The 25,223-nt window shown below is 40.3% G+C and overlaps 1 protein-coding gene across 3 annotated transcripts in view; it reads right to left on the bottom strand.

The window, feature by feature from the left end:
* rbbp8 (retinoblastoma binding protein 8) overlaps positions 1–25,223 on the bottom strand; it is a 40,029-nt gene that overhangs the window by 12,512 nt on the left and 2,294 nt on the right. The window contains exon 1 of one of the 3 annotated variants that reach the window (XM_046356005.1): positions 1,012–1,248. The exons of 1 other annotated variant lie outside the window; for it this stretch is intronic. The gene's annotated coding sequence lies outside the window, so the exon portion shown is untranslated. Of the gene's footprint in view, positions 1–964; positions 1,249–25,223 lie in introns of those variants that run through there. One more of the 3 variants, XM_046356003.1, reaches the window with a different exon arrangement.

Genomic DNA, 25,223 nt, shown 5'->3' on the forward strand with positions numbered 1-25,223 from the left:
AAATAGACTGACACACACCAAAGACCATTGGTAATAACAGTATTTCTCACTCTGCAAACCACTAGAGATTATTGGTCACAGCACAGATAAATATAGGTTATGCTGCTGCAGGATATACTGCAAGTCGCTATACTGTAAAATACTAGGCTATACTAAGTGTAAGTCATACTACATAAGAAAATCTGCTAAATTGCTAAAATGATATAGCTATGCCCCTTGTAATTGTACCAATATAAATCTAGCATTGGCACATGCGTGGCTGGGTAAGAGGGAGGGGGGCTATCATTTTCTGTTGTGGGAGGTTGGGGTGAGGGTAGCCATTTAAACTCAACTCCACGATTTGCGATGCAGTTGAGCAGCTACTAGTGTGGACGGACTGGAGCTCCGACTTAACTTCATTTTATGTAATCAAAAACGACTGATTTAAGCACCCTAAGAATAGTCTGCAATTACACACAATATTGTTCTGGTAAAATTTGGTGTACAGTGGCATATACCATCCCTAAGTTTTCCGAACCATATTTCCCTCTCCCTCCAATGTGTCTTAATGTAACCTTGATTGCGTTCTGACCCCAGTGCAGCTAAGTGTAAACAAGCGTAACAATAGGGTCGGGATATCCTGGCAAGGGTGAGAGGTGAAGAGAGTTTTCTTTGAATGGAAAAATGTTGCTGGCTATAGCTAGCTATGATAATTTCCTAGTTAGAGCTCTTTAGTTAACTCATACATTATTCCCTAACAATCCTAGAATTGATTTTACCCTATATATATATAGCAAGCAAAGTCAAGTTGGTAAAGACAGCCAGCTTGCCAACACTAGTTTGCTAACTACCTTTAGCTAAACACAGTCAATTTCATCGTTACCTTAGACAGACATATACAAATAAAGTAAGGCATGACTCTATAGCCAACGGTAAATACATTATGTGTTTAAATGTGTAAAAATGTACTAATTTCCCAACTTACCTAGCAGGCTAATCAATTTGGTACCTAGCTAGCTCGAGTTCACTCACGTCTTTTAGAATTCGTGCCTCGCATTGCATGCTGGGATGACAACCCTTCTTGTGTCACATGGTCGATGTTTTTGAAAGACAGATCAATGTTAAAAAGCAACAAGTGTCAGCAACAGCGCTTTCTCTTCCACGTCCGATTTAGCTAAACATGAAAACGGAAAACTATTTAGATCAGAGCTAAAGAGACGAGTTTATTTGCCACGGATAATTCAATAGACACGGGCAGTGGAAGATGCCCCTGATGTAAACCAAACCACAGTATCAGCTTCATTCATTACTCCGATTCTGTTGCTAAAATCTTCTTATATAAAAGCAAACTGAACGAAACGGAGCAGGACCTACCTGAATTTATCCAATAGAAACTCTCGTTTTCTTTGCAAAACGTTTTTCGTTTGGAGTAAACGGTTTCACGCTGCAAAACGTTTAGCAATAGACGAAACAGTTTGCAACATAATTGGCATAATGAATACACCCCAGATGTGGCATCGTGGGGTGTTCCCACTAATTTAGGTTTGTTGATACAAATGTTTATATCAATATGTAGCTGTTGTTAAATGATAACACACACAGCCAGCTTTATATTTGTTTATGTGACTGATAGAAACCTTGCCATCCTCTAAGTTGAATAGTTATGCAAAGTTATTTTAATTTTGGAAGTCTGTTCCCAAGTATTCCCACACATAATAGAGAAACGTGATCATATACAAATGTAACAAGGTTGGAAATGATTCTGTTTTAGTCAAATATTGTATCGGTTTGGGCTTCTTGCTGTCAATTTGCAGTCTACAATGTATTTTGAATTATGTTTCGGCCCTTGACCATCCGCTCAAGAAAGAATTGGCCCGCGGCTGAATCTAGTTGATGATCCCTGCAGTGGGCTATTTGTTTGCAGACAAGCTAATGTGTTGTTTCTCTACTTCCTGGTTTTAGTATGATGTAGGTGTGGACCAAGGCAGACGTAAAGCATTGATGCCTCGGCCATCTCTGGTGGCTGTGCAGAGACAGCCAGGATGACTTGTGAAAATCACTCCTGCACTGACGCCCAGCAGTTTCCTGCCTGTTCCAGCTGTAGAAAGACTGGGAGACCTTCAGGACTACCTCAGCTATATAGACTACTGGGGCTGGGTCCTCCCTCCACTTGTCATTGTCTTCATTGTGCCCTTCTTCATTGTGTTCTTTCTCTACCTCTCCATCCTCTTCCTGCACGTCTACAAGCATAAGAACAAACTGCAGGACAACTACTCTAATAACCTGTGGAGTGGCGCCAGGAAGAACTTGGCCAAACTGTGGGAGAGCAAGCCACAATATGGCATTGTGAGTTTGCCTTGGCAAGTTTAGAATGAAATGCTGTTATGATGGTCTTGCCAGACAGCTCATGCTCCAAACGAGCCATCGTGTCGCCCAGTGTTAATTTAGTCAACAATAACTATGACTAAAAATATTCCTCAACATCCTATTTTTCACGATGAAAATGAATGAGATAAAAAAAACAAGTACAAATTACATTTAATTGTGTTTCACTTACACATATCAAATCACTGTACACTGAGTGTACAAAACGTTAAGGACACCTGCTTTTCCATGACATAGACTGACCAGGTGAATCCAGGTGAAAGCTATGATCCCTTGTGGATGTCACTTGTTAAATTCACTTCAATCAGTGTAGATAAGGGGGGGGGCAGGTTTAAGAAGGATTGTTAAGCCTTGAGACAATTGAGACATGGATTGTGTATGTGTGCCATTCAGAGGGTGAATGGGCAAGACAGAGCCTTTGAACGGGGGTATGGTAGTAGGTGCACCAGTTTGAGTGTGTCAAGAACTGCAACGCTGCTAGGTTTTTCACGCTCAACAGTTTCCTGTGTGTATCAAGAATGGTCCACCTCCCAAAGGACATCCAGCCAAGTTGACACAACTGTGGAAAGCATTGGAGCCAACATGGGCCAGCATCCCTGTGGAATGCTTTCGACACCTTGTAGAGTCCATGCCTGGATAAATTGAAGCTGTTCTCAGGGCAAAAGGGGGGTGCAACTCAATATTAGGAATATGATAATGAATGTATTAAAGTTGAATTTGATCATGAAGGTGGTAATGTAGAATTTATCTGCATATTATCTGAGAAAAAAGTTAACCCCTGGTAAAGGACCCGAATGTATATATTTTTTAACCATATTTTTTTTCTTTCATATGTAGGAAACAAGTCTATTCTGTACCTCACTCTATGCCTACACCCAAACAAGGGCACTGCGTTCATCCACCTCTGGCCTGCTCGCCTCCCTACCACTGAGGAAGTACAGTTCCCGCTCAGCCCAGTCAAAACTGTTCGCTGCTCTGGCCCCCCAATGGTGGAACAAACTCCCTCACGACGCCAGGACAGCAGAGTCAATCACCACCTTCCGGAGACACCTGAAACCCCACCTCTTTAAGGAATACCTAGGATAGGATAAAGTAATCCTTCTACCCCCCCCCCCCCCTTAAAAGATTTAGATGCACTATTGTAAAGTGGCTGTTCCACTGGATGTCAAAAGGTGAATGCACCAATTTGTAAGTCGCTCTGGATAACAGCGTCTGCTAAATGACTTAAATGTAAATGTGATGCCCATTGCCCTCTCTATCTCTGATGACTAGGTACCTCAGACTGACACAAGGGGTCATCAGTGTACTACTTTTAAAGCCCAAGAATGGCCACACAATTATGTTTTATGTCTTTCTCTGGTCTCTAATTTGGCTCAATCTATGCTCAAAATAAGCTATTTTGGTATTTGGTGTACCTAAAAATGTTTTAAGTGTAGCCTTTTAGCCCAGTAGCTCTTAGTAAAATAAAAAAGCATGTTTGTTCACTGGGAAAGATTGGGTTGAGCTGTGTGTGGTCACTGCAGACTGGTTGTTATTTCTTGTGCCCTTGACCAGCAGGTAGTAATCCAAAAATCTTGCTTATGTCTGCACGGTTCTCGGTTAACTATGGAAGGAAGGGGATAGTGGAGAATGACTGGCCACTGAGAGCAGTCATATGATGTTGGTCACTGCTGTGACTCAACTAGGGATGTGTGTGTGTGCGTGCGTGCGTGTGTGTGTGTGTGTGTGTGTGCGTGCGTGCGTGCGTGTGTGTGTGTGTGTGTGTGAGGGAGAGAAAGACAAGGATGTGTTACAAGGATATATGTTGGTATCGGTGAAAAAGTAATATACCTAGTTCTCACCACGTGTGTGATGCGTATCCCATTGCAGTACCAAATAGTTTCAAACATTTTCCAGCAGGAGGCAATATCAGTCTACTAGACAGAGACATTCTGCATCTGCTGACAGATTAACACATTTGGGTTAAGCTTTCCTTTAACTCTAGTGGTATGACATTTCTGGGCATATGCACTTATGATTAGGTATTAACTATCCATACACAGAAAATGAATGGTTCATTCAACTTGTGCTGTTTTTCATTAGGGAGTGGGTTTTTTATGCAGGGAAGGTCATGCGACCAGGAAGTACGTAGCCGGGCAATCATCTGATTGTGTGTTAGTAAACATTTCCTTCCCCTGGTTCATCAAGTTAAGTCACTTAAAAGAGTGTGTGCGAATGCGTGCATGTGTAGCAGTGTGCACACGTGTGTGTGTGTGTGATGTTATTAGATTTGCCCTAATTAAAACCCAGCAGGGTATCCCATAGGAGAATACTTCTAATTTAAACTCCTTGTTTGGGGTTTCTTATCCTGACTAAAGCATGGCTCCAGCATTGTTCCCCCCCACACACACACACTTCCGCTTCCCTGATTAATACAAGCAACACGCAGACAGAGAAGCGCGGGGTGGTGGTGGTGGTGGGGGGGGGGGGTGTATACTGAACATCTATCTTGTATGATACTGTATCTTGACATTATGACCTCAATAGGGTGTCTGCCCATATGCCATTCTAAAATAGATGACTAATAGAACACAGAACCAAATCGTGTGCTGGCTAATAGAATTCAGATGTACCTGGATTGGAGACACTGGCTATATTGCATGTCATAACCATGCATTGTTATGTATTTCCTTGGTGACAGTCATCTATTTGTTTGTCCATGCTTGTGTTTATTTTTGATCCTCTTTCTGGATCACTGTGTTTAATATTGCAGACATGTCAATGGTCGCTAAAAGCATCAGCCATAACAGTTTACTTAGCCTATCACTGGCGCCTCCACAACTTCCTAGGAAGAGAAGAGGGACAACAGAGGAGCATCAGGATGTACTGTTCTGTCCCTCTAAATAAACAATTACAACATACCATACCGAAAATGAGGACAAATAACTTGTACATATAAACATTACAGTGGAGAGCTATTATGAAAATATTTGTTCAGTAACAAAGGGAAAAAAGGCATTGTTCAGTCGGACCAATTTGGAGAGGTGTACTTGGGAGTCTCAGAACTACTGGTCTTCAAGAGTTCAGGTCCAGACGGAGTCACATAAGGCACCTTGTGTTCTCCCTCTATAGTCCAGCCTGGGGATGGAAATAGCTATGATATAATTATCCTTATGACCCTGTAGACTACCGCAACCACTAAATAAACATGTTATCCCTCACCTCTAGGTGGCAACAGTGCCAAAAGGTCATTTTGAAGGCAAGCGCAGAGGCTTCATTCAAGTCGTTTTGAGGGCATCTTTGATTTTTGCATGATATGAGATGTTATGCCCATATTTCTCCTAATCTCCCTTCTCTGGGATATGCTTCTAGTTTTAACCCACAAAAACTTGAATCTGGTTAAATAAAGTGTATTGTCATTGTTGCACACCATTTTGACCTGTTGTAATATATTCTTGTAATTTTCTGTTATGTGTAAGACAAGCTGAAGAAGGTTGGAATAGCTGATTTGATTAGACGGTAACACATTGTGACATTGTCTTGCCCTTTAACTTTGATCGCTGGCAGAGCTGGCAGCGCCAGAAACCTAAATGTTTACATTATGACGCAGTGGTTTCAAGGTCACCACCCCCACTCCTTACAAGAAGCACCATGACACAGTTGAACAGTGCGGCTTGTACAGTACATTTACATGTACTACATATCGGAGGCTTTTCATAGTGAAACATCTCTCCCTATCACCCCCCCCTCTCTCCTCACTCTTATTCCTTCTCTCTCTCTATGTCCCCAATTTCTCTCTTTCTCATTGCACCTCTGTTAGTTATTCTGTCCCTCACTCTCATTGTTTATGTCTCAATCTTTTTGTCTTTGACGCTCTCTCCCATGTCTCTCCCCCTTGGTCTTTCAACCTCTCTCACCCCTATTTCAAGTGATTATGTAACGTATAAAACGGTCCCATTCAGTTTCTATGTCCATTACCTCTTACCGATCTTATCTCCAACCGTTAATGGCTTTTTCAACTGCTACACTCTTTTTTCCAGATACCAGGTCCCAATCTTTGCCATCTTTTTTGGGGTGCTGTTTTGGACAAGATGACAAGAGTGCTGATTCAGAGTGCAGAACTGTTGATTGAAGATTTATTTATGTTATACCCATCCCCCCGTTAGAGATAGAGGGTGCCTTTTTTCTCACCGACATTTGTTTTCTTGCACGGTAACATATACTGAGCTGATGGAGCACTGAGTCAACACAGCCTCATCTGCAGGGTATCCAACCACTGCGTTCATGGCGGTGATGTATATCCGAGCCACAAAAAACACTAAGGTCGTACAGAGGTTGTCCTTCTGTTGTTGCAGCCCTGAGTTAATCATCAAGGGCCTGCATGAAAAATATCTCTTCCTATGGTCCCAGAGAAGCATATAGGAATCACATACACTACATGACCAAAAGTATGTGGACACCTGCTAGTCGACCATCTCATTCAAAAATCATGGGCATTAATAAGGAGTTGGTCCCCCCTTAGCTCCTATTACAACCTCCACTCTTCTGGGAAGGCTTTACAATAGATGTTGGAACATTCCTGCAGGGACTTGCTTCCATTCAGCCACAAGAGCATTAGTGAGGTTGGGCACTGATGTTGACCAATAAGGCCTGGCTCGCAGTCAGCATTCCAAATCATCCCAAAGATGTTCGATGGGGTTGAGGTCAGGGCTCTGTGCAGGCCAGTCAAGTTCTTTCACACCAATCTCGACAAAAATTTCTGTATGAACCTCGCTTTGTGCACGGGGAGCATTGTCATGCTGAAACAGGAATGGGGCTTCTCTAAACTGTTGGCACAAAGTTGGAAGCACAAAATTGTCACCACTCCAGCTGACACTTGGCATTGCGCATGGTGATCTTAGGCTTGTGTGCATGCGGCTGCTCGGCCATGGAAACCCAAGTTCCGATGAACAGTTCTTAACTGATGTTGCTTCCAGAGGCAGTTTGGAACTCGGTAGTGAGTGTCAGATGGTCCCGTGCTGTGACCTTCTGTGGCCTACCACTTCACGGCTGAACCGTTATTGCTCCTATACGTTTCCACTTCACAAGAACAGCACTTGATCAGGGCAGCTCTAGCAGGGCAGAAATGTAACAAACTGACCACATACTTTTGTATATACAGTGCCTTCAGAAAGTTTACAGACCCCTTGACTTATTCCACAATTTGATACGTTACAGCCTTATTCTAAAATTGATTAAATTAAATTAAATCCTCAACAATCTACACACAATACCCCATAAAGACAAAGTGAAAACATGTTTTTAGACATTTTTGCAAAATAAAAATCTGAAATACCTTATGTATATAAGTACATAAGTAGACCCTTTACTATGAGACTCGAAATTGAGTTCAGGTTCATCCTTTGAGATGTTTCTACAACTTGATTGGAGTCCACCTGTGGTAAATTAAATTGATTGAACATGACTGTCTATATAAGATCCCATGTCAGAGCAAAAACCAAGCCATGAGGTCGAAGGAATTGCCCGTAGAGCTCCGAGACAGGATTGGGTTGAGGCACAGATCTGGGGAAGGGTGCCAAAACATTTCTGCAGCATTGCAGGTCCCCAAGAACACACTGGCCTCCATCATTCTTAAATGGAAGAAGTTTGGAACCACCAAGACTCTTCCAAGAGCTGGCCGCCTGGACAAACTGAGCAATCGGGGGAGGAGGGTCTTGGTCAGGGTGGTGACTAAGAACCCGATGGTCACTCTGACAGAGCTTTAGAGTTCCTCTGTGGAGATGGGAACACCTTCCACAAGGACAACCATCTCTGCAGCACTCCACAAATCAAGCCTAGTAGAGTGGCCAGACAGAAGCCACTACTCAGTAAAAGGCACCGAAAGACTCTCAGACCATGAGAAACAAGATTCTCTGGTCTGATGAAATGCTATTGAACTCTTTGGCTTGAATGCCAAGCGTCACGTCTGTAGGAAACCTGGCACCATCCCTACGGTGAAGCATGGTGGTGGCAGCATCATGCTGTGGGGATGTTTTTCACCTTTAGGGACTGGGAGTCTAGTCAGGATCGAGGCAAAGATAAACGGAGATAAGATAAACGGATCCTTGATGAAAACCTGCTCCAGAGCTTTCAAGACCTCAGACTGGGGCAAAGGTTCACCTTCCAACAGGACAACGACCCTAAGCACACAGCCAAGACAATGCAGGAGTGGCTTTGGGACAAGTCTCTGAATGTCCTTGAGTGGCCCAGCCAGAGCCTGGACTTAAACCTGATCGAACATTGCTGGAGACACCTGAAAATAGCTGTGCAGCCTCGCTCCCCATCCACCCTGACAGAGCTTGAAAGGATCTGCATAGATGAATGGGAGAAATTCCTCAAATACAGGTGTGCCGAGCTTGTAGCGTCATACCCAAGAAGATTCGAGGCTGTAATCGCTGCCAGAGGTGCTTCAACAAAGTATTGAGTAAAGGGTCTGAATATTACACTACCATTCAAAAGTTTTGGGTCATTTAGAAATATCCTTGTTTTTTAAATAAAAGCAATTTTTTGTCCATTAAATAACATGAACTTGATCAGAAATACAGTGTAGACATTGTTCATGTTGTAAATTACTATTGTAGCTTAAAAACAGCAGATTTTTTCTGGAATATCTACATAGGTGTACAGAGGCCCGTGATCAGCAACCGTCACTCCTGTGTTCCAATGGCACGTTGTGTTAGCTACTCCAAGTTTATAATTTTAAAAGGCTAATTGATCATTAGAAAACTCTTTTGGAATTATGTTAGCACAGCTGAAAACTTTTGTGCCGATTAAAGAAGCAATACAACTGGCCTTCTTTAGACTAGTTGAGTATCTGGAGCATCAGCAAAATGGCCAGAAACAAATAACTTATCTTCTGAAACTCGTCAGTCTATTCTTTTTCTGCAAAATGAAGGCTATTTATGTATTTTTTAAATATTTTTTATATAAATGAGCAAAAAATTATAAAAAACTGTTTTTGCTCCGTCATTAATGGGTATTGTGTGTAGATTGATGAGGGGGAAAAAAACAATTTAATCAACTTTAGAATAAGGCTGTAGTGTAACCTACAAATTTTGGGAAAAAGTCAACCGGTCTGAATACTTTCCCGAAGACACTTTATAGTGTATTTTGTGTGGGAAAAAAGGTCTGCATTATGTAACAACTATTTCTCTCCCACATGTACAGTTTGGCGTAAATGTACAAGTTGTTTGTTGGCTGTATCTCTTCTTACTATGCGCCCCTGCCGTAACCCTTGCCCTCTCTCTTGTAAAGGCACTCCCGAGTGGTGCAGTTGTCTAAGGCACTGCATCTCAGTGCTGGAGGTGTCACTACAGACACCCTGGTTTGAATCCACAGTCACAACTGACTGTGATTGGGAGTCCCATAGGGCGGCGGCCATTTGGCCGAGGTTTGGCCTGTGTAGGCGGTCGTTGTAAATAAGAATTTGTTCTTAACTGACTTGCCTAGTTAAATAAAGGTTAAATTAAAAAGGCAATGTTTGCTAGAGGCGAATCCAAACTTCCACTTCAAATTTTCACTTAGTCATGCATTTATGTCAATATTAGACTAACTTGAGACTCGTTTCACCCCTAGAGAGTGCAGTGTTGTAATTGTGAATCATTGAATCTGAGGAAATGTTATTGAATTTTGTTTACCCACATTTAGGCCCCACTCATATTGTGGGTAATAACTGATGCCTTTTCTACATGATCTACACAGAATGCAAATATTAATTTACCTTCCAGAGCAAAATGCATCAAAATCATTCCAATGTACAATGACTCTTACTGGTCAGAAAGTGAGCTTCATATACCAGTAACATAATTGTGTAAGTGGCATATTCTCCATAAAATGAGCAGGGATGGGAAAAAAATACAAAATAAAATTCCAAAATACCATAAAGATCAATGTATCAAAATAAACTACAAAATACTTATATTTAATAAAAATACATGTATTGTGCAATTTAAACTACATTTGCAAGTAGCCAGCCAAACAGCACCAACATTCTCAGAAACAGTTTACATAAACTTTATATTTGCTCTGACTGGGATGTTGTTCATCTATTTTAGTTGAATGTACTGACTGTAAGTCACTCTGGAAAAGAGTGTCTGTCTGCTAAATGACCAAAATGGAAATGTATATGTGAAAATGAACAACTGCAAAGCACACTGGGTATTATTATTGTTCTTGTTTCAGGGCAGCTCTCAGAATAATACTCAGCATGCTTTGCAATTGTTAATTTTACAGATACTCCTTTCACACCATATTGCCATCAGACTTCTGATATCAATGCAGTCTGAAAGGCAGCCCAAAAAAGTTAACTGCTACAAATAAATGGTATAGCAAAGTATTTTGTATTTAGAAAATACAAATTGCAGCTCTTGAAAGTATATTTTTACAAAATACATTAACGTGTCCTTCAGTGCAATGTAATTAAAATGACAGAATACTTAGAATTGAAATACATATTTAAAAAATGTAACAGAAAATTAGTAATCACCGTCTCTCCCTCAGAAATATTTTTTAGCTTCTCTTAATATGTATGTGCTCTACACTGTGGATTTAGAACTTCAAACACATTGTGTCCCCTCTCTGATGTATGTCAAAGTCCCAGATACGATCCCAGTTCTCCACCAAAGCGACATTACGCAACCGACAAGCTGTACCCCCACCTCCCCAAACACAGATTAATTTTAATCAAATGTTTTGATCTCACCGATTTGATCTTTGAAGTCAACATCCTCCATTCAAACATCACCTCTGATAAAGAAAATTGGCACACAGGGAAATGGCTGCATAAAATAGGTCTGTTTCTGTACTGAAGCTGATTTATTGCGATCTGCCTCTCTGTCCATTATTAAGACGTACAGTAATTAGATTCAGAAGGATCTCAGGATAGCACTGAGGTGATGGTAGGCTCTGCTGCTTTGAAGTTGCAGAGGCAGTCATCAGGGCCTTGATGCACCACAAGCCTCAGGAAGCTGCCAGTCAGGGCTATATATAGAGTCTAATATTGTAGGTCAGGTCAGTGGCTAACAACTGCAGTCCTTCAGGGCCCAGCGCAGCCTGGTTTTATGGATGCTGTCTAGAGCCTGCTAGAGCTTTTTGAGTCATGTGGTCATATTTGAATGTCCAGCTGTGAATGTAACATTTTGTTTGGCTTTTTATTTTGCTACTGTATCTGTTGGCCTCATTAGTTGGGCGTCAGCTGTGATTGTGCGTGTAGGAGCAAAATAAATGTACAAATGTTTAACATTTCACATAAAAAGTGTTATACTGTACATTTTTGTGGTTTGTTTGCTCACCGTCAAGCCATTTTATGACAAATTTTAAGGAAGTCTGCAGTCGACTGAGCTTCTATGAAAGATGTTATTGTTCAACACAATTTATTTGATGGGTATGGCTGAAATGGATCTTTAGCTTGCTTTTATGACATTTAGAGCAGGCAGGTGGATGTCTTCACTGGTATTGTTCCTGTTTATAGATCTAAATCATGCTGGTAATCTTTACACCTATCTTTCTGACACATTTATTTGTGGTAAACTTCAGCTTCTCCACATAGGGTGTGGTTGTGGTCTATCCATCACACTATACTATGTTACATCTAGTAAGTCGGGCTGCATCACCACCCCGCCTGTCATTGGGTACAAAGAGTACCATATCTCATCCACCGTGCCCCTCAGATGGATCCACCCAAACACGCTACGGGTACAGGGTCACTCTCTTCGCGTGCCCACTCAGACAGATCAGGTGAAGATCATCTTGGAACTGATGACTATATCCAGCTCTGGTAAGACTAAAGGCAGCTGGAGAAACACTGAGGCTGTTGGACCATCAGTCAAACCACTCAGCAGGGGGCCAACGCCTGCATGAAACAGAACATGGTCGACAGTGTCAAGTGTCATAGTACTGCTTTGCATGTTACAACATATGGCAAGTCATCCTTAATTCACTGTTATATACAGTGCAAGTCAAACGTTTGGACACACCTACTAATTCAAGTGTTTTCTTTATTTTTTATTATTTTCTAAATGGTAGAATAATAGTGAAGACATAAAAACTATGAAATAACACATAAGGAATCATGTAGTAACCAAAAAAAGTGTTAAACAAATCAAAATATGTTTGAGATTTGAGATTCTTCAAAGTAGCCACCATTTGCCTTGATGACAGCTTTGCACACTCTTGGTATTCTCTGAACCAGCTTCATGAGGTAGTCACCTGGAATGCATTTCAATTAACAAGTGTGGCTTGTTAAAAGTTAATTTGTGAAATTTCTTTCCTTCTTAATGCGTTTGAGCAAATTAGTTGTGTTTCATGAGGACCTCCACAGGAAAGGAAGACCCAGAATTACCTCTGCTGCAGATGAGTTCATTAGAGTTACCAGCCTCTGAAATTTCAGCCCAAATAAATGCTTCACAGAGTTCAAGTAACAGACACATCTCAACATCAACTGTTCAGAGGAGACTGCGTTAATCAGGCCTTCATGATCGAATTGCTACAAAGCAGCCATTACTAAAGGACACCAATAATAAGAAGAGACTTGCTTGGGCCAAGAAACACGAGCAACAGACATTAGACCGGTGGAAATCTGTCCTCTGGTCTGATGAGTCCAAATTGGAGATTTTTGGTTCCAACCACCGTGTCTTTGTGAGATACAGAGTAGGTGAACGGATGATTTCCACTTGTGTGGCTCCCACCATGAAGCATGGAGGAGGAGATGTGATGGTGTGGCGGTGCTTTGCTGGTGACACTGTCTGTGAGTTAAAAGGCACACTTAACCAGCATGGCTACCACAGCAGTCTGCAGCAATACGCCATCCCATCTGGTTTGTGCTTAGTGGGACTATCATTTGTTTTTCAACAAGACAATGATCCAACACACCTCCAGGCTGTGTAAGGGCTATTTGACCAAGAAGGAGAGTGATGGAGTGCGATAACAGATGACTTGGCCTCCAAAATCACCCGACCTCAACCCAATTGAGATGGTTTGGGATGAGTTGGACCGCAGAGTGAAGGAAAAGCAGCCAACAAGTGCTCAGCATATGTGGGGACTCCTTTAAGATGGTTGTAAATGCATTCCAGGTGCAGCTGGTTGAGAGAATGCCAAGAGTATGTAACACTGTCATCAAGGCAAAAGCTGGCTACTTTGAAGAATCTAAAATCTAAAATAGATTTTGATTTGTTTAACACTTTTGGTTACGTGTTATTTCATAGTTGTGATGTCTTCACTATTATTCTACAATGTAGAAAATAGTAAAAATAAAGAAAAACCCTTGAATGAGTAGGTGTTCTAAAACTTTTGACTGGTACTGTATGACATCAGTTATAATAATAATTGACTTCTTACTCCTAGTAATTGAGCTCAAACATACTGTATCAACCATAGGGCTTCCCTGACGACTACTGATGATGTAACAGCTTTAGATGAAGACATGATGGGTTGTTACAGGGAGGAAAGTAGGACATTAATTCACAAATAAGGCAGACAGAGAGCACAGAGAGACAGCCAGTTTGGACTGGGGGCACTGGAAGTTAGTCATGGACCAGTGGCCTGAAAAAAATTAAGGGAGCCATTTGGAGGGTAAATAATAAGACATTTCCCTGCTCCAATAGGAAAACACACAGATCTTTTCTGTGCTTGCTCTCCTCTCTGCCTGACAGGCTTTTGTACAGACGGGGTTCCAAAAAATACCCAAACTGAGCACAGACAATACATTTGGCAGTAATTGATTCATGACCTTTTTACATAATCAGAGTGGTATGGATTCATCCATCAAATTGATTTTGTAGCACACATCTCTTATATCAAACCATATTTGGTAAGAACATTTGTTATTATTCCAACCTTGGTTGTATCAGTTGATAGATTTAGATTTACTCAGTGCTGGCTCATGATATAGGATTTGTATTTTTATTTTGTTGATTTGAATAGACACAGCTACAGTACCTTTCATCTGCATATGACCCCTAATACTACAATATTCCAGCAAATAGAGGTCAAGTAAAGAACCTAGAGGACATATAGATAATTTGACACATTTTCTGGAAAGCTGTTTAAAGCATGAAGGTATGCAGATGTCTCTTCTGGCGTGCATTGAATGTTGTATAGGGTATTCACCACAGTACAGTACAGCACATCTCCTCCTGAGTTTCAACAGGAAATGGGCCACATAGGCAGAAGATGTCCTTTTGTTCAGGGTTCAGCTTTGATATTGGCTTTACCCTCCTTTAGGTATTACATTATGTAAAGAGCCACATAATCCCATTTTGTATTCAATCTAGATTTCAGGTCTGATTAAATAATGGATTAGAATCTACTCAAAATAAAATAAAATAAAAACCAAGCCACCAGTATGTGGTTGCCAAAAGGTTTGGTGCATATTCTGACAATTTATGATGCACTTTGATGTACTTTGATGTGTTTACTCTTGAATATATATAGTCATGTTTTGTAAATGGATAGCTGGTAGATTACATTATTATTACCTTTTTCACCAAGCATATTTTTTGTCAAGTGCTAAAAGATAATTTAACATTGAGCAATATAAAGTTGGTACTGCAGGAAGTGGTAGACTGATGTCCTTGGTTATCCGTAGAGCTGAACAGGGGTGAAAAATCTTTATAAATCTGGGAACTCTGCCATAGTTGTCTACAGCATTGGGACCAATAAAGCCACACACAGATAAGGTCAAATGGTACAGTACATCTATGCGGTATGTAAAACACTGCACCACATTCCAAACTTGTACACAGTAGATGAGTAGAGAATGTAAAATGAACTGATGCTCCAACCTACTGTATTGCAAGCACACACACACACACACACACACACACACACACACACACACACACACACACACACACACACACACACACACACACACACACACACACACACACACACACACACACACACACACACACACACACACACACACACAGTAAAAGGAGTTGACTTTCAGGTCACAGGTCAATAGAATCAACAATGTAATATCTGTTGCTGATGTAATAAACAGGCTCACTGCTTATTAGGGTTCTTCACACAAGCAACTACAACAAACCAAAATGTAATTCTCTGATACCATCTCATTGCAGTATCTACTGCGTGTTTTCCAGCAGTGAGATCAAAGTGATTTGAATCTATTCACACACATAACAAATGTCTCTAGTCTTGAAATTACTTTCAGCATCCCTTTGGACAAATCCTGCGTCTATGGTTTTGTAACAGTCACTTGGAGATGAACTTCAGGAACTTTTTACTATTCATCCCACATTCTCAAGCAAAAGGTGAATGGACTGCAGAAAATTCAGAGTGAAAGTGGCTTTGTCAAAGAAAGACAGACTCTCAATAAGAGTCTGAGGGAGAGAGAGGCTGCAATTTCAAGCTTCATTGGCATCTGAATGAAAACCGTTCCAACAGGTTTCGAGCTGTCCATAGAACATTTGGGCCCACAGCGGAAAACTGTCCAACCGTAAACTATTGATATTCCATTCATGTCCTTGTGAGTTTGTCCCAAGGGTAACTTTGGTAACAATTGAATAACTAGAAAAGGCCCACAGTTGAGTAACTAGAAAATGCTACGACACTGCTGAGAATGTTTTCTTGTTACACTTGTTTCAAGCAAATATAACTGATGTTGTGCCACCACTTTTACAATCAAGGAAGCACTCTCAATTGCATTTGACAGATGTACTAGGCTAGAAGTGATGAAAAATCAGTATGTTGATCCTATGCTCTCCCCTGATCCAGCCAGCTAAAAGGGGATGGACATGGGCTTTTGGAAAATATCCAATGTTCCCTGTCTATTTTCTCCTGTTTTTCTATTGGCTGTAATGAAGTGAGCACACACTGAGTTTGGCCCACAAGAAAAATCATTATGACAATAATATTAAATACCAATGTACCACAGTCTGAATCTCCTGCCAACTTTCTTTGAATGTTTGCGTACATCACATGTATTGCCATCAGGAAAACCACCCTTACCCTCAAACCCCAACCATTTCTGTTTACAGAACCAACACTGATCTTGGTTGGTTGGCTTATTTATTTATTTTTTGACACCAATCCATAATAAGAGATTAACATGTTGTCATGGCTACCAAAACCTATGAACCACAGAATGGAATGAGATTACAGTTGGCCATGGTCCCTATCTATGCACAAGGTCTCCTCTAAACTAAAGCACCATTGAATCGTGAAAAGACTAGTTTGAGACCGTTGAATGTGGTACGAATGCTAAAATCTACCTTTTGTATTCTAGCCTTTGTCTGGCGGGTCCAATGTGATTCCAAAGGACGGCTTTTCACTCACCAAGCAAGTGATGCATTGTTGGGGAACCTGAACGACACTTGGGAGGATTGTCTGGCAACACTAGGGACGATGGTCGGAACTCCGAATTTCTTAATAAAACGCACCCTGGTTGCGACTGTTGTATAAAAACCGCTCTAGAAAACAGTAGCCATGTATTTGGGTGTAAACTGGATGAAATTATGTATGTCACTGCAGGCATTCCTCTTGTTCCCATTCTGTCAGGATCGGGCACATACAAACAGTGAGTAGCTTTGCCTTGTTATTTCCATGCCCATGGTTTACCCTGATCTGCGTCCCACATACATTATACTTGGCACAGTGTCCCCCTTCCGCCCACTCCCCTCCCCCCTCAGGAGGAAGCAGAACCAAAGCCAGCTCCAGTGAGCCAGGGACCAGAAAGACAAGGGGGGGATACCCATGGGGCTTTGAGAACATGCAGGATTGTGGGAGAATCTCACTGTAGATTTATTAGGGAAATTAACAGCACCTGTTATTCTACAGGGGAAAAAGGTCAAATATGTCAAATACATGACAGATGGGTATGGAAATCATCAATCAAATATGGTAATGCATCAGAACATAACAAAACATGAATAATTGAAGTAGGACATTTATGACCACATGCAACTACCATATTAGTGCTGTAAACGTGTGGAATATCCTGACCTTAAACTTAACCAAAATTTGAGTTGAACCCAATCTCAAAATTGAAATTCAGGATAATCTACGTGTTTCACGGCAATGAAACCATAAGATCTTGTTTTGTCTAGATCACTGTTTTGACCAAGCCTGTTTTGACAATAAACATCATACATCAAAGCATGGCAAGACTGGAGGATCTTGTTTGTCCAACACAAAGTGGACTTGGGGGTTATTTGAACGTTTGACCTTCGTATACCGTTTGCTCCGTTATGGGACGTGACTTCCAGAGGGCCATGCATGCAGTTTATCTTATCATTCGCATGATCACTCTAATTGCATGAAGTTGGTCTCGCTGGATTGTAGACCCCCAGTATACAGTTTATACAGGAAATACCTCGAAATTGAGACTTCTACATAAGGAAATGCAATTAGATCTTATATTTACACAGGGGAAAGCACCCCCTTTTCAACAGACTTCACAGAGGTCTTTCATCACAGGATAAAATAGAGAATCAAATGCATGGTAAGAAGTTGTATCAACATTCTTTGAACAATTAGTGCATGTATAAGTCAAATTCAGGAGTCAATAGGGTAGGAAGAAACAATGCTTGTGTGAACACTGATTCTCAAGAGATTCTGTGGTCTGCACTGGGGTCCACCTTACAGTATGTGAAATCTGAAATCCTAGTAACCCTGTCTAACAATGTCAACGAGTCTGTGACTAGGCAGAGACACGGAATTGCCATAGTGAATGCTTGGGTGTGTGGTAATACTTTTGGATTTCACTAAGACGATTAAAGCGTTGTGTTCTATTTTTAAGATAATGAGATCTACTTTCTCACGACTGGCCCTGAGACCTGTAACCTTGACCCATTAATGTGATGGCAGAGGCCTTTACCAACTCAGCACTTCTCATAATGGTTTACATTGTTTCAGAATTACAATTAAAAAGACTGGCTGTTCGGGATTTATGCGACTTCCTCGTTCGAATGTTTGTGTCTCTGAAGCATAACTAAGCCTCAGGTGCAAAGTACTGGTGGATTAAAACAATTACACCAATCTTAAACGGCAATAAATGCAGACCTTTGTTCCTGTGTAATCATTTTATGGAGATGGAAGTACATAAGTATGCTATTATAATCCAGCTCAGTTCTTGTTGAGACTTAAAATATTAGCCACAGAAGGTTGTTTCATTGGAACACTGCAAGAACAGATTTTCCCTTATTTATGTCTATTCAGCATAGAGACAAGTTGAGTAGCCATCTTTTTTAGCTGTACAACACTTCATTCACTGTGCAGTAGCATAGCTGTCGTCAAATCGCTGAAAACCCCAGACTGACTCAGTTTACTCAACAACAACATCTGGGGCGGCAGGTTGCAAAGTGGTCAGTGTTGGACTAGTAACCGCAAGGTTGCAAGATCAAATCCCCAAGCTGAAAATCTGTCGTTCTGCCACTGAACAAGGCATGTTGTGCTGTTGTGACCCACTGTTCCTAGGCCGTCATTGAAAATAAGAATTTGCTCTTAACTGACTTGCCTAGTTAAATAAAGGTTTTTAAAAAATCTCTAAATCATCTCTACTCCTGTGATACTTTAGAATACAAATGTATTATTGGAATGTGTAGTGTGATGGGATTTTATGTCCAGTAAACGGCCCCCGCGGTGCCCAAAATAACATTTTAAACAGACGGAAAGACATTTCATCCAAAACTATTTTGGAATACTGCAGTTTAAGCAGCTGTTTACTTTTGAATGTTTACCAGTCATTGACCTCTTTAATATTGAAAAAATAAGCACTGCTACTTACAGGTTAAGGTTAAATGATCATGTGAATAAATGCAAAAGATTGCATCAATCTGTAGTTTACCAATGAAGGCTTAATGTCAAATGTACAGGTCAGTCCATCATCAGCTGATTGAGAGCAGATTGTCTCTGCTTGGGTGTGTCGTGTAATCGAGTCAACTCTCACTTCAGATGCTTGCAAGCGTGACTCGATGGTAAAATTCATTGTCAATGCACAACTAATTCGCGTGGCCGAGAATGAATAAACCTCCTGAACTCTTCTCACGATATACTGCACAATAAAGGGCTGTGCTGTACAATCGAGCAGTAAGCTTCTATATTACTGCATTCACGTGGCGTTTTTGTTCGTTTTGGTGTTTAGCAGCATTTAGCAAGGGGTTTTCGGCTTATTTTTTCCTTGAGCCTTGTCGAAGTTCGGTAGCCAAAATCTACATCCCCTCGTCAGTGATTGGTCGACAGTAGGGTTTCTTCAATTAAGTGTTTGTTGTCATTTAATGACAGACAACTCGTTTTCATGCACACTTTTTCACTTGAGAAATACTGCATCAAACATCTTAGATGTAAAATTGTGCGACTAAGATTACTCTGCAAAAACATCTAAATTAATGACAGATTTCTTGAATTATCATAGATTAATACTGGCTATGTTGTTGATACAGTGTCTCAACAGGAAATATTAATTCTGACTATTTTGAGGAAGTGTACTGGCTATCTTGTTGATACAGTGTCTCAAAAGGAGCAAACATTGATATTGCCATTTTTTTCAAGCTAATGTATTTTAAGGCACTATCACTTCGCGCAGACTAACAAACCAAATGTATGTATGTGGATGCCCTCAGGGCCACTGAACCAGCAGTACATTTGAGACATTTGGATGTGTGATGCTTATCCTTGTTTTTTTTCACCTTTATTTAACCAGGTAGGCAAGTTGAGAACAAGTTCTCATTTACAATTGCGACCTGGCCAAGATAAAGCAAAGCAGTTCGACAGATACAACGACACAGAGTTACACATGGAGTAAAACAAACATACAGTCAATAATACAGTATAAACAAGTCTATATACAATGTGAGCAAATGAGGTGAGAAGGGAGGTAAAGGCAAAAAAGGCCATGGTGGCAAAGTAAATACAATATAGCAAGTAAAACACTGGAATGGTAGTTTTGCAATGGAAGAATGTGCAAAGTAGAAATAAAAATAATGGGGTGCAAAGGAGCAAAATTAATTAATTAATTAAATACAGTTGGGAAAGAGGTAGCTGTTTGGGCTAAATTATAGGTGGGCTATGTACAGGTGCAGTAATCTGTAAGATGCTCTGACAGTTGGTGCTTGAAGCTAGTGAGGGAGATAAGTGTTTCCAGTTTCAGAGATTTTTGTAGTTCGTTCCAGTCATTGGCAGCAGAGAACTGGAAGGAGAGGCGGCCAAAGTAAAGGCTATATTATTTGGAAAACCAGTTCCTCGCTTCAAATATTTGTGTGTAAAGGACGTCACGATACTTGCTTAGCAAGTACCATTTCCTACTAATTCGGCTCAAACCCAGGACCTCCGCCTCGCTAATAGCACACATGACCGCCCTCCTGAAGCAGAAAGAGGCACATATTTGAAATATTTATTTGAATTACTTCTATTTTGTATTTTGTCATTTGAATTACACCGTGTAAACTACACTCCAATGTATTTTGTATTGTGTATATTCTAAACACTGTAATTTGTATTTTCAAAATACTAAATAATTTTATATACCTTTTTTGTTATATTGATTCACATTTTGTGATCCCCTTTCACCCTGTATTGGCATCTGAAGTTTGATAGCACTATGGTGATATAAGTGTCTGCTAAATTAACTAAATGTACTTGAATATGTAAAAAGGTTGATAAATACTTAAATGAGGGAAAATGTACTTTATATGATTGTGATATGTTGTCTCACCGAGCTATAGTATCTTAAGATGAATGCACTAATTGTAAGTCGCTCTGGATAAGAGCGTCTGCTAAATGACTAAAATGTAAATGTAAAAAATGTAAATGTAAAAAATGAACAATTGCAAAGCATGCTGAGTATTATTCTAATGCACTCCCCCCACAAACAAGGCCAATAATAATACCCAGTGTGATTTGCAGTTATACATTCACATTTGTCATTTATCAGACGCTCTTACTGAGAGTGAATTGCTCAACTAAGGTATATAAACAATAACACATCACAGTCAGCAAGAAAAAGTTACTCAGAATGTTGTTGCTGCTCAGACCGGCTACTTAGATTTTTTTTTGTGTATTTTAAAATACAAAATAAATGTATTTTAAATAAATACATTACAAAACTTTATTTTGTATCTGTACTTTGTAGTATTTGATCATCCGTGTCCTAAAGCGTCTTACCAGTCGGCACCTCAAGAAAAGCTAGCTATTCGTCGGCGCAAGTGTGGACACTTCAGGCTGAGGAGTACGTTTCACACATCATCACGTGCTACATTCACCCCTCAAACTTACTCAACAGCGACTCCAGCTAGTGCTGAGCGCAACTGTAGATCCAGGTCACGGTAGAACTGTGAAGGATATCACGCTGCTTGCTTAGCGAGTACTACTTCCTCCTGATTCGGATTTTTAGCACACCGTCCTGAAGGGTCTTACCATTCAGTGCCACGTGAAAAGCTAGCTATTTGTTGCCGCAAGTGGGGACACTTCAGGCTGAGGAGTATGTTTCACACATCCTTGTGTGCACCATGTGCTTATCTGGGTGAATGTGGGCTAGACAGGCTATTGTCTGTATGCTCATCAGAAGCTGACTGGTTACATAACATTGGCCTCAGGAGGCCCCTGTCGGCCTCTCATGCCCTGCCATGCACCGCCCGCTCACTGGGGAGGAAGCCTGATGGCCATCGGAAAGGCTTATTATGAGCGTCTGTTTTGCCTTCATATGGAAAAGGTATTTGTGTTTGCTTTGCCAACAATGCTGAGATATGCTCTGAGATGTTCTCTCTCTCTGTGTGTGTGTGTGTGTGTGTGTGTGTGTGTGTGTGTGTGTGTGTGTGTGTGTGTGTGTGTGTGTGTGTGTGTGTGTGTGTGTGTGTGTGTGTGTGTGTGTGTGTGTGTGTGTGTGTGTGTGTGTGTGCGTGTGTGTGTACGCGTGTGTGTACGTGTATCCAGAGGGAAACATTTGGCCACATTTTCAGGGTGAATTGGACCGATCTGGCGCCTGTTTCAGCAGTCCAGACATGCAACTAACTTAGGAAGGTCATGAACAGTTCAAATGAGTTTTTGTCCTTAACTTCGCAGATATGATTTCATTTTTATCTCTCAAATGGTTTACATGTACAAGTAGAAAAAAGAAAAAGTATTTGCCACCTTTCTAATTTCTTGTAGTTTTTCCTGTTTTTTAAACTGAAAGTTATCAGATCTTCATCCTAAAACCTAAGTACTCATTTGTCATACATGACTAAAAGTAAAGATACCTTAATAGAAAATGACTCAAGTAAAAGTGAAAGTCACCCAGTAAAATAATACCTGAGTAAAAGTCTAAAAATATTTTGTTTTAAATATACTTAAGTATCAAAAGTAATTGGAATTGCTAAAATATACTTAAGTATCAAAAGAAAAAATATTAATAATTTCAAATTCCTTATATTAAGCAAACCAGATGGCTCAATTTCTAGTTTTTTAAAAATGTATTTACGGATAGCCAGGGGCACACTTAGACATAATTTACAAACAAAGCATTTGTGATTAGTGAGTCTGCCAGATCAGAGGTAGTAGGATGACCAGGGATGTTCTCTTGATAAGTGTGAATTGGACAATTTTCCTGTCCAAATGTAACGAGTACTTTTGGGTGTCAGGGAAAAATGCATGGAGTAAAAAGTACATTATTTTCTTTAGGAATGTAGTGAAGTAAAAGTATAAGTTGGTAAAAATATGAATAGTAAAGTACAGGTAGCAAAGAAAACTACTTAATAAGTAGTACTTTAAAGTATTTTTACTTAAGTACTTTGTACAACTGCCTAGTATTAAAAGAAGAGAACCTGAGTGAAAAAATAACACAACAATTCCATACTTGTTTAATTGATTTCATAAACAAAGTTATGCAACACCCAATGCCCCTGATGTTGTGGCTGGACAGTTCATGCTTGAAAACCCACAAATTTAGCTGATTTGAAACAGTTCTGCATGGAAGAGTGGGCCAAAATTCCTCTACAGCGACGTGATAGTCTGCACAACGCATCACCGGGGGCAAACTACCTGCCCTCCAGGACACCTACACCACCCGATGTTACAGGAAGGCCATAAAGATCATCAAGTACAACAACCACCCGAGCCACTGCCTGTTCACCCCGCTATCATCCAGAAGGCGAGGTCAGTACAGGTGCATCAAAGCTGGGACCGAGAGACTGAAAAACAGCTTCTACCTCAAGGCCATCAGACTGTTAAACAGCCACCACTAACATTGAGTGGCTGCTGCCAACACACTGACACTGACTCAACTCCAGCCACTTTAATAATGGGAATTGATGTAAATTGATGTAAATTATATCACTAGCCACTTTAAACAATGCTACCTTATATAATGTTACTTACCCTACATTATTCATCTCATATGCATATGTATATACTGTACTCTATATCATCGACTGCATCCTTATGTAATACATGTATCACTAGCCACTTTAACTATGCCACTTTGTTTACATACTCATCTCATATGTATATACTGTACTCGATACCATATACTGTATCTTGCCTATGCTGCTCTGTACCATCACTCATTCATATATCCTTATGTACATATTCTTTATCCCCTTACACTGTGTATAAGACAGTAGTTTTGGAATTGTTAGTTAGACTACTTGTTGGTTATTACTGCATTGTCGGAACTAGAAGCACAAGCATTTCGCTACACTCGCATTAACATCTGCTAACCATGTGTATGTGACAAATAAAATTTGATTTGATTTGAACAACTATAGGAAGTGTTTGGTTGGCGTCATTGCAGCTAAAGGTGGCACAACCAGTTATTGAGTTTACGGGGGAAATTACTTTTTCACACAGGGGCATTGGGTGTTGCATAACTTTGTTTATGAAATAAATTAAATAAGTATGTAATTGTTATTTGTTTACTCAGGTTCTCTTTATCTGATATTAGATTTTGGTTGAAAATCTGATAACATTCGATATCAAAAATAGAGAAAATTAGAAAGGGGGCAAATACTTTTTCACAGCACCGTCTGTGTGTAAAGTTTTTTAAGTTGGAAACTTGTTGGCTACCTGATTCAAACAAGCAAATCAAATGTTTTATATACACCACCATTATGCACTGCCTGCTGACGGTCTGTTTGTGAGGAAGTCATGCCATGTTTTACACGGATTTCCCTCATTTTCTGCACGGAATCACCATATGTCAAAACAGGAATTGAGGTCAGTTGCTTATGATGCGGTTTGGAGACTGTACAGTACAGTAGCTGTCTGGCTCTACAGACAACATAACAGAGAAAGGAAAATCCAATCGGCTTTCTGATGCCTGATGATGCTTTTTGAATGAAAAATAGCTTCATAAATTTGATTGATTGATTATGGGAAAACAGGTATTAATACAAAATAAACTGAGCTGATCAATTTTGTAAAAGTTTTTATCCCCCCAAAAATAGCACAAAACACACAATATAAATGTGTTCTTAATGTATTAATCCAATTAATATTTCAGTGAGGATTTAATGAGCAATCCCCCCAAAAATGTATTGTCTGTAACTTTGTTCATATTCACCAATAAGATACATACTATATTAACATTTCTTTCTCTGGAGTGGTTTTCTATTTTGCAGCTGTCTGTGATCCCAGAGTTGAGTTCATCTTACTCATCCGGCATGTTATTATTATTATTATGAAACATCTCAAATGTGTCTCAAGTGTCTCTGAAGCACATCTTAGCAAGAGAGAAAAGATAGTATGCTATAAATCGAATGATATTTTCTTATCTTTCTCTTACCCGTCTCTTAACCTTTTCACATTGATGCAAAAGTGTGATAAGCAGAAGGCATACTGTATGCACGCACACACTCTCACAAGCGCGCGAGCACTGCAACATCCTCCTGCTTAAGCCCTGAACCCCA

Source organism: Oncorhynchus gorbuscha, linkage group LG07 (assembly GCF_021184085.1).
Source record: "Oncorhynchus gorbuscha isolate QuinsamMale2020 ecotype Even-year linkage group LG07, OgorEven_v1.0, whole genome shotgun sequence".
NCBI lineage: Eukaryota > Metazoa > Chordata > Actinopteri > Salmoniformes > Salmonidae > Oncorhynchus > Oncorhynchus gorbuscha.